The 9795-nt window shown below is 44.1% G+C and overlaps 1 long non-coding RNA gene across 2 annotated transcripts; it reads left to right on the plus strand.

Annotated features, from left to right (window-relative positions):
* The first annotated feature begins 7355 nt into the window (after window positions 1-7355).
* On the plus strand, window positions 7356-8510 carry LOC127048903 (uncharacterized). 2 transcript variants are annotated; one of them, XR_007773803.1, is made up of 4 exons: window positions 7356-7491; window positions 7565-7678; window positions 7771-7834; window positions 7931-8510. It is a non-coding gene; the product is annotated as an uncharacterized LOC127048903 (long non-coding RNA). The 2 variants fall into 2 exon arrangements; XR_007773804.1 differs by having other exon boundaries at window positions 7580-7678.
* The last annotated feature ends 1285 nt before the right edge of the window (window positions 8511-9795 follow it).

Genomic DNA, 9795 nt, shown 5'->3' on the forward strand with positions numbered 1-9795 from the left:
GTGGACACGAAACAGTAGCATGTTGCATGATTGAGAATGTGTTGTTATCAACAGGGGGCACAGCAACTCAGGTGATATACTGTGTAAATGTGAGACAATAATATGAAAACAAGTGTGTATATATGTGAGCAATAAGTCATTTCAATTACTAATTAAAAAGAGAGAGAATGGATTTTTATCTATTTCCAGAAACCAGAGTGGGAAAAAAAGGAAAGCAAAGCTCATTTATGCAGTCTGCTAATGTACTCTCTAAAAATTTCAGAAACTTCCTCAAGCGCTTAACTAGTAAATCCTCATCTGATTGGAACAGTAAAATTGTGCAGCATCCCAGACAAAGTGATGGCCACAACTGCGGACCACTCATCTTAAAGGTATTGAATACCAAATTGGCATTATTATTGGTTATGTATGTTTAATTATCCATGTTGAAAGTAAATGCCAGAGATTACCAGTGGGCACTGCACTGGTGTCCTTGCCAAGGTGTATGGGGTGGGCTTGTGGCCCCAAGAAGGGATGGGGTCTCCAGTGGAAGGTGTGGTGCTGGGGGACCAGATTCTACCAGCCAGCCCTTCCTGACAGCTGCTGCTGCAGTGGCCGGGAGCACCAGGACCTTGTAAATCACTGTAACCCAGAGCCCCTTTTGGTCCCCCACAGTAGGCAGCCCTGCCAGGAGCATTCAACAGCATTGCCGGACCCTATGGCAGGGCCGCAGATGCTGGGGCGATGGGATAAAGGGGGCAGCGCTGTTAAGGCATAAAGCACTGCCACAGCGGAAGTGTAACGTCAGCTGTGTACGGGCCGGAAGCGGTGGCCAGTTCTTACCGGTACACTGGACCAGCCCACTTTCACCTCTGGTAATTATGAGGTTTATTCTAAATATCAGTGTTGTTAGTTTGCAGAAACATATTTCCAGCACAAAGACATCAGTACGGTAGAAACAACACAAGAGGCTAATACTGCGTTTAGAAGACATATAGCAATTCTTCTAAAGAAGGAGTCAGGTAATTACTTTCAATGATGTATTGTGGACTCATTAGGCACATGCGAAGATGACGTGAAGAGTGGAATTATGTCACATAGTACACAGTTATCTTAATACCCCTAAAGTGGGATATCTCACTGGTTTGGTTCTGTAAGGGTGACTATGAATCAATAATATCTTTACGTACACAAAAATTTGAATGGGGTGAATGACTGCTATTGATCAACCAGTTAAATGAAATTTGCATTTTCAGATACAGGTGCAGTAAAGTAAAAATTTGAGAAAATGATTCCAAAAAAAGGAAAAGATATGTTCAAACCATTGACTGGATTACAATATTGACAATTATTAAATCAAGATTTGCATTTTCAGTGTTGGTCGTAATGTTTTCATCATTTCATAATGCTATATTTATTGTTAAGAAAGCATGGAGGACTACTGCAACCTTATCAACTGCGAAAAAGAAATTGAGGATTGCACGATGGTAAGAAACACAGAATTGCATGAGAAATATATGCCACAAACTGCGTAAGGATCATGATTCTTCTAAAAATTCCACAACAGTAAACATTTTCTTCATGCTGATAGTTATATATTAGATAATGCTCACATGTGGAAGGAATAGCATGAGTGAATGCAAATATGAATAACATTATAACTTCTGTGATTTCATTTCTTAATTGTTACTTATCAAAGGTCCAGTGTGATTCTTGCAAGAGGTGGGCACATGTACCCTGCATTACAGAAGGACTCAATCAAGAAAACCTGACATATGAGAAGAAAGAGTACAACTGCAAGACATGTGCATAGTTCACTTCATTACAAAAAAAAAGGCAATAAAACCCCCCATTGTTTAAATACCTCTTGTTAAAAACATAATGCAACCTAAAGAAATATATTTTTATGTATATATCAGATTATAAATGTTTTTTATTCGAAAAAAATATTCTCTGTATTTCTGTCCATATATATAATGCAAACTATAAAATTGTAAAAGTAATTTTAAAAAATGAAAGTGGTCTCATCATAGGCGTGCTCCACACCCCCAAACCTTACCTCCCTTTTCACGTAGTCACACACAAACAAGTGAAAGAGCGCGCCTCAATCATCCAATAGATCAATTTGGCACATTAGCCAGGAGGAAACAGATTGTGAGTGTTTTCGACCACAAATCCCATCCCTCCCAATTTACAACCATCACTGGACCAATGACAGGTGCGCAACCATCCCCGGACCAGTGACAGGTGCATAGGCAGCCAAGTCATTGGTAATAAGCAAGGAGGAAGCCAGTGGAAAAAATGAAAGGGGCCACTCTGGTTATCACCTTGGGGTCAGGGGTGTGCCCTATACCCCCAAACCTTACCTCCCTTTTCACGTAGTCACACGCAAAAAAGTGTAAGAGCACGTCTCAATCATCCAATAGGACAATGTGGCACATTAGCCAGGAGGAAGCAGATTGTGAGTGTTTTCGACCACAGACACCATCCCTCCCGATTTGCAACCCCATGGACCAGGTGGCAGCAATTCCTGAGGAGCACAGATGGTTACGTTGCGTGGCAGAAACTGCACCTAGCTGCAAAATGGGAGGGTTGCTCAATGTGTTGTCACACCGGCGGGCGGCTGCCATGCCCCCCGCCCCTCTCTTCCGCCCGGGAGTCCCCCCAACCGACTGTGACCTCAGATCAGACGTGGCAACCCGCTGAATTTAAGCATATTAGTCAGTGGAGGAAAAGAAACTAACCAGGATTCCCTCAGTAACGGCGAGTGAACAGGGAAGAGCCCAGCGCCGAATCCCCATCCCGCGGTGGGGCGAGGGAAATGTGGCGTACAGAAGACCCACCTCCCCGGTGCCGCTCTCGGGTGCCCAAGTCCTTCTGATCGAGGCACAGCCCGTAGACGGTGTGAGGCCGGTAGCGGCTCCCAGCACACCGGGACCGGTCTTCTCGGAGTCGGGTTGCTTGGGAATGCAGCCCAAAGCGGGTGGTAAACTCCATCTAAGGCTAAATACTGGCATGAGACCAACAGTCAACAAGTACCATAAGGGAAAGTTGAAAAGAACTTTGAAGAGAGAGTTCAAAGAGGGCGTGAAACCGTTAAGAGGTAAACGGGTGGGGTCCGCGCAGTCTGCCCGCAGGATTCAACTTGGCGGGTTTGGTCGGCCGGCCCGGGACGACGGATCCCCCTCGCCCCCCGCCCCTCCGAGGACATGGGGTGTCGGGTGGGGACCGCTGCTCGGCCGGCCCCGGCCCCCGTCGGGCACATTTCCACCCAGGCGGTGCGCCGCGACTGGCTCCGGGTCAGCTGGGAAGGCCTCGGCGGGCAGGGGGCTCGCTGCTGCAGGGCAGAGAGTATTACAGCCCCTGGGCTGCACCTGGCGCTGCCTCCCGGGGCCGAGGGAGATGACCGCCGTCGCACCTTCCCCCCGCGGCCCCCTGCTCACCATCGGCCCCCCTCCCCTCGTGGGGGGGCGGGGGGCGGGGTTGCGGTACGGGGGCCGTCGTGCCGGGGACGGGCCCCCCTACTCCCGGTGCGACTGTCAATCGGGGTGGACTGTCCTCAGTGCGCCCCGACTGCGTCACACCGCCAGGCGGGGAGGAGCCATGCCAGGGCGCCCGGGGTCTGCGGCGATGTCGGCAACCCATCCGACCTATCTTGAAACACGGACCAAGAAGTCTAATACGTGCACGAGTCAGAGGCTCAACCGAAAGCCCATGGCGCAATGAAGGTGAGGGCTGGCGCAGGCCGGCTGAGTTGGGATCCCGAGGCCATCGATTCACGGAGGGCGCACCACCGGCCCGCCCCTCCCCCCCGTAGGGGAGGTGGAGCATGAGCGTACGTGCTAGGACCTGAAAGATGGTGCACTATGCCTGAGCAAGGCGAAGCCAGAGGAAACTCTGGTGGAGGTCCGTAGTGGTCCTGACGTGCAAATCGGTCGTCCGACCTGGGTACAGGGGCGAAAGACTAATCGAACCATCTAGTAGCTGGTTCCCTCCGAAGTTTCCCTCAGGATAGCTGGCACTCGTTCCGTCTGGGCAGTTTTATCTGGTAAAGCGAATGATGAGAGGTCTTGGGGCCGAAACGATCTCAACCTATTCTCAAACTTTAAATGGGTAAGAAGCCCGGCTCGCTGGCATGGAGCCAGGCGTGGAATGCGAGTTGCCTAGTGGGTCACTTTTGGTAAGCAGAACTGGCGCTGTGGGATGAACCGAACGCCGGGTTAAGGCCCCCGATGCCGACGCTCATCAGACCCCAGAAAAGGCGTTGGTTGATATAGACAGCAGGACGGTGGCCATGGAAGTTGGAATCTGCTAAGGAGTGTGTAACAACTCACCTGCCGAATAAACTAGCCCTGAAAATAGATGGTGCTGGAGCGTCGGGCCCATACCCGGCCGTCTCCGGCAACGAGAGCCACGGAGGCTATGCCGCGATGAGTAGGAGGGCCGCTGCAGTGCGCCTTGAAGCCTAGGGCGCGGGCCCGGGTGGAGCCGCCGCAGGTGCAGATCTTGGTGGTAGTAGCAAATATTTAAACGAGAACTTTGAAGGCCGAAGTGGAGAAGGGTTCCATGTGAACAGCAGTTGAACATGGGTCAGTCGGTCCTAAGAGATAGGCGAGCGCCGTTCCGAAGGGACGGGCGATAGCCTCCGTTGCCCTCAGCCGATCGAAAGGGAGTCGGGTTCAGATCCCCGAATCCGGAGTGGCAGAGACTGGCGCGGCGAGTGAAAGTGAAAGTGAAGCAGGGAGAACCTGCCTGAGGCCTGAGGAGGACAGGCCCGATCGGGGACAGCCCAGGACTGGAGCCAGGAGCAGCCCTGGGCCGGGAGGAATCGCCCGAGAAGGACAGCTGAGGGGTTGGTCATAATAGCTATGGTTGTTTTGCTCGCTTCTCTCCCAAAGTCATCAGTTTCCAAAGAGATATTAATGTGACTCAAGCAAACCTGCTCCAAGATTCAAAACAAAGTGAAGTCCCAAATATCCAAGGACTCTGGTTGAAGAAAACCTGATACTAGTGTAACCCCTTTGGGGTTTAGAGATCATGGCCCCTTTAAATCTTTTTCCCGGGGGGAGGGGAAAGTAAGAAACTCCAGAGGTCAGCGCTGGCGCTCCAGGGAGAGAGAGAGGCAGCCCGCAGGCCCTGGGAAAGTGAAGCAGGGAGAACCTGTCTGAGGAGTGAGGAGGACAGGCCCGATCGGGGACAGCTCAGGACAGGAGCCAGGAGCAGCCCTGGGCAGGGAGGAATCGCCCGAGAAGGACAGCTGAGGGGTTCGTCATAATAGTTTTGGTTGTTTTGCCCGCTTCTCTCCCAAAATCATCAGTTCTAAAAGAGCTATTAATGTAAGTAGGAATAAGCTCGATAGTATTCATCACCATACAAATTTTGACAGGTTTCCACGCCCCTTTTACGGCTTATGTCCCGCCTTCCCACCCCCCATTTCCGTTGGCGCAAGAGTGTGGCGCTGTCGGCCATTTTGAAAAAAGTGTGAGGTTAAAAATTTGCTAAAAAAGGCATTAAAAGTATTCAATACCAATGTAGGTTAAGAAAAAACGAGGTTTAAAAGGAAAATTGACAAAGGCAAAGCCTGTTTGGGAGGCCCTGGGTAAAAACTATTGACTACCCGTGTAGGTTAAGAAAAAAGCTTTTAATATTATTAAATTTAAAAGAAAAATTGCCTGTGCAGTAAGCACAGGGTAAAAACTCTACAAAAAGGGGCTAAGAAAAATACAATAAAGTTCAGGGTAAAATAAAAAAAAAGAGAGAAAATTTTTACCTTTGCAGTCTTTTTGTAAGTGAGGCAGCTTTTCTGGTTTAACCCTAGTAAATAAAACACATTAAAACTAGTTAATACCAATGTAGGTTAAGAAAAAACGAGGTTTAAAAGGAAAATTGATTGATAAGCACAGGATAAAAAAGCATTGACTACCCGTGTAGGTTAAAAAAAAACGTTAAAAACTAGGTTTAAAAGGAAAATTGACTGTGTAGTAAGCACATGGCCAAAAACTATAAAGGGGTACTAAAAAAAAGCATTTAAAAAACTAGGTTTAAAAAAAGAATTGACAAAGGCAAAAACCTGTTTGGTAAGCACAGCATAAAAACTCTATAAAAAAGTGGCTAAGAAAAATACAATAAAGCTTAGGGTAAAATCAAAAAAATGTTTACCTTTGCAGTCTTTTTGTAAAACGAGGTAGCTTTTTTGGTTTAACCCTAGTAAATAAAACACATTAAAACTAGTTAGGTTAAAAAAACATTTTAAAATTAGGTTTAAAAGGGAAATTAGCTAAAGCAAAACCTGTTTAGTAAGCACATGGTCAAAAACTATAAAGGGGGTACTAAAAAAGAAAATTGACAAAGGCAAAGCCTGTTTGGTAAGCACGGGGTAAAAAAGCATTGAAACTATTCAATATCAGTGTAGATTAAGAAAAAAGAGAGGTGAAAAGAAAAAAGAGCACATGGTAAAATCAGAAGGAGAGAGAGAGAGAAGCAGGCAAAGTCTGTTTAGTAAGCACAGGGTAAAAAAGTGAACAGAATCAGGGTGGGTTAAAAGAAAAAACAAGCCAAGAAAAGAGGGAAAAAAGTCCTTTTTGCAAAGAGCACACGGTTGAGTCACAGAGAGAGAGACTTTTTACCTTTGCAGTTTTTCTGTAAAATGAGGCAGCTTTCCTGGTTCAAACCCTCTCAGGCTTGTTATCACTGCCTTTGGATCGGACCAATCAGAGGTGGTTTTACAACAGCGTCATAGAATTCATTTTCCTGAACCAAACCTAGTGTCCCAAGATTTTAAGCAAGAGCCTTTTAAAAACCGGCTATTGTCTACCAATGAGCACGTGTTTTTGTGTATAAAAACACGTGGTTTTGCGAGTGGGTTTTTTAACACAGAGAAACTAAACACAAAGGCATGTCCCTGTACAAAACACCTACAGAAGCCAAGAAGCCGGAATTGCCCCTGGGTGCACCAGTCCGTGTTCAGAAGAGAAGGCCCCTTTACAGTTATTTTGCCAACAAGAAAGGGTTGTTGCCGAGCCCTGCGTTTTATTCTGAAATAGAACTGAAAAAAGAGGAGCCACAGCCGTTTGTAAAAGAGAAAAAAGATCAAGTGCGAAAAAAATTGTTGTCAGATTTGGAAAAAACAGAATTAAAGGCAGAGGTAAACCTTTTTTTTTTTATAACAAATTACAAAATATTTTATAAAAATAAAGGGTTAAATATTTTTGTTTTTATAGGGGGGAATGGAAGAAGATCCTATATATGAGGACATGGCAACCGAGGAACCGCCACAGGATAGCGATGTTGAAAACCTGCGGATAGACCCCGAGATATTGGAAAGATGGCGATATTGTTACGGTAAAAGCTTTACCCGTTGTAAAAAAATAAAATAAAAAAATTATTGTATTTACACTTTTAAAAAAATGACTTTTGATTTTTTAACAGATAACCAAGCCGGGGCCATACAAGATTACTGCTTTGGTGTGTGACAAATGGCCAACAGTTGCAGAGACAGAAACACCCGAGGAGGTAAAGACAGCTTAACTTATTTGAAATATATACATATGTGTGTGTATGACACTAATTAAGTGTTACTATACAGTTGGTTTAATAATAGGCTGCTGAAACTATGATTGACGGAGCCCTTGCCCTAGGTGATTCAGAAACAAAGGACACAAACGGGGTGTCAATGGTAAAACCCAAAGAACATGGCGAGGTAAAAGTTACTTAAATAATTTTTAAAAAATATAAATATAAACATATATAAGAGCGGTAAAATAAAACTATATGTTTTGTGTTTAATAACAGGAAGGTGCTACGGGGTCCGACGGTGCGTCAGCTGAGGATAATGATAATTCAGAATCAGACGAGGGTACGACTGAGGTAGCACAAACAAACTGTAGGCTTTTTTATTTTAAAATTTTTGCAACAAAAAATTTAAAATATGTTTTTACAATGTTTTTAACAGACATCTTCAGAGGATGAAGAGAGGCGGCCTTTAAGCAGAACAACCATAATATGTACCTGTTGTTTTTGTGTGAAGCAAGATGTTAAAAAAAAGTCTGTAAAAAGTAAGGAGAGTGACCAGAAAAGCTGTGAAGAAGAAGAAGATGCTGTTATGGTTGATATTATTAGAGCTGTTGTAGTAAAAGCCTTTTACCACTGTTTGAAAAAACAACTTTTGGAAAACTGTGCAGCCTGCACTGTAAATAAGTCCAACCCTTTTAGTCACCCTTGTATTTTTTGGGATCGCTCAGAAGTATTTTACCAGCTTAGACGTATTTCTTCTAAACTGAACGCAGCCCAGCTTGTAAATATAATTATAGCTGAAGGCTACAAACTGAAAAAGCTTAACATAACCACTGAAACTATAACCAAAGTTGTTAAAATGATTAGGGAGGTTGCAAAAACATCTGACCCGGTGGCCTTGCTGGTAGACCTGTCAAAAGAGGTGGCCCCCGATATTGGCCAATCGGTGTGTAGCAGGGTTCGTCAAATGGATTATAAAACTTTTTACATGCAAGCTTGTGACCCTAGAGGCTTAAAAAATATATATTAATTAAGATGCATTGTAAAAATGTGTATTACAGTTTTTATATTATTTTGCTTATGCGTTAAAAATGTATGTGATTGTACCGTATATTACTTGGCTGATTGGTGTGTAGCAGGGTTTGTAAAATGGATTATAAAAGTTTGTACAAACAAGCTTGTGACCCTAGAGGCTTAAAAAATATATATTAATTAAGATGCATTGTAAAAAAATTTGTATCACAGTTTTTATATTATTTTGCTTATGCGTTAAAAAATGTATGTAATTGTACCGTATATTACTTTGCTGCTGCTTTAAAAGTCAAATGTGTATAGACGTTGTTGTGTTAAATAAAAACAAAAGCAGAAACAAACTTTTGTGTATACGTATGTTTTAAAGCAAGACGGGGCAAGCATGGCAAAGTTGCTAAAGAAAATTTATTACTCACCCGAAAAAGTTGGTAGGTTTGGGGGCATAACACCCTTATTTCAGGCCGCTAAAAGACACCGTAAAACCTTAAGCAGAAAGCAGGTTTCCACTTGGCTAGCGGATCAAGATGCTTACGCTTTACATAAACCAGCAAGGCTTAAATTTAAAAGAAATAAAACAGTGGTGTCTAATGTGGATACGCAATGGCAAGCAGATTTGGTTGATATGGCCGCCTATTCTAAACACAATGACGACCGTAAATATATTTTAACAGTGATAGATATTTTGTCTAAAAACGCCTGGGCGGTAACCCTAAAAAATAAAACAAGAAAAGAGGTGGCAGAGGCGTTTAAAGCTATTTTTACAAAGGGGCGCGTGCCTCAAAAATTACAAACAGACCGAGGAAAAGAGTTTTTAAACAAAGCTTTAAAGAATTTGTTTAAGCAATATGGGGTACACCATTTTGTTACCAATAACGAAGTTAAAGCGGGAATCGTGGAGAGGTTTAACAGAACTTTAAAATCAAAGATGTGGAGGTATTTTACCGCCCGTAACACCTTTTGCTACATTGATGTGCTGCAGGCCTTCATAGACGGTTACAACAGAAGTTATCACAGAACTATCAGAGGGTGCCCAATTGATGTGACACAAGCTAATGTACTAAGCGTGTGGAAAACCGTCTACGAGGGTAGTTTTAAAATAAAGACGCAACGTGTAATTTTTAAAAAAGGGGATACGTAAGAGTATCTAAAACGAAGGGCACTTTTGAAAAGGGCTATCAGCAAACCTTTACCGATGAAATAGTTATCGTGTCAGGGGTTTTATTAAGAGGACAAAGACCGGTGTATGCATTACAAGATTATGAAGGGGAGGAA

Source organism: Gopherus flavomarginatus, chromosome 4 (assembly GCF_025201925.1).
Source record: "Gopherus flavomarginatus isolate rGopFla2 chromosome 4, rGopFla2.mat.asm, whole genome shotgun sequence".
NCBI lineage: Eukaryota > Metazoa > Chordata > Testudines > Testudinidae > Gopherus > Gopherus flavomarginatus.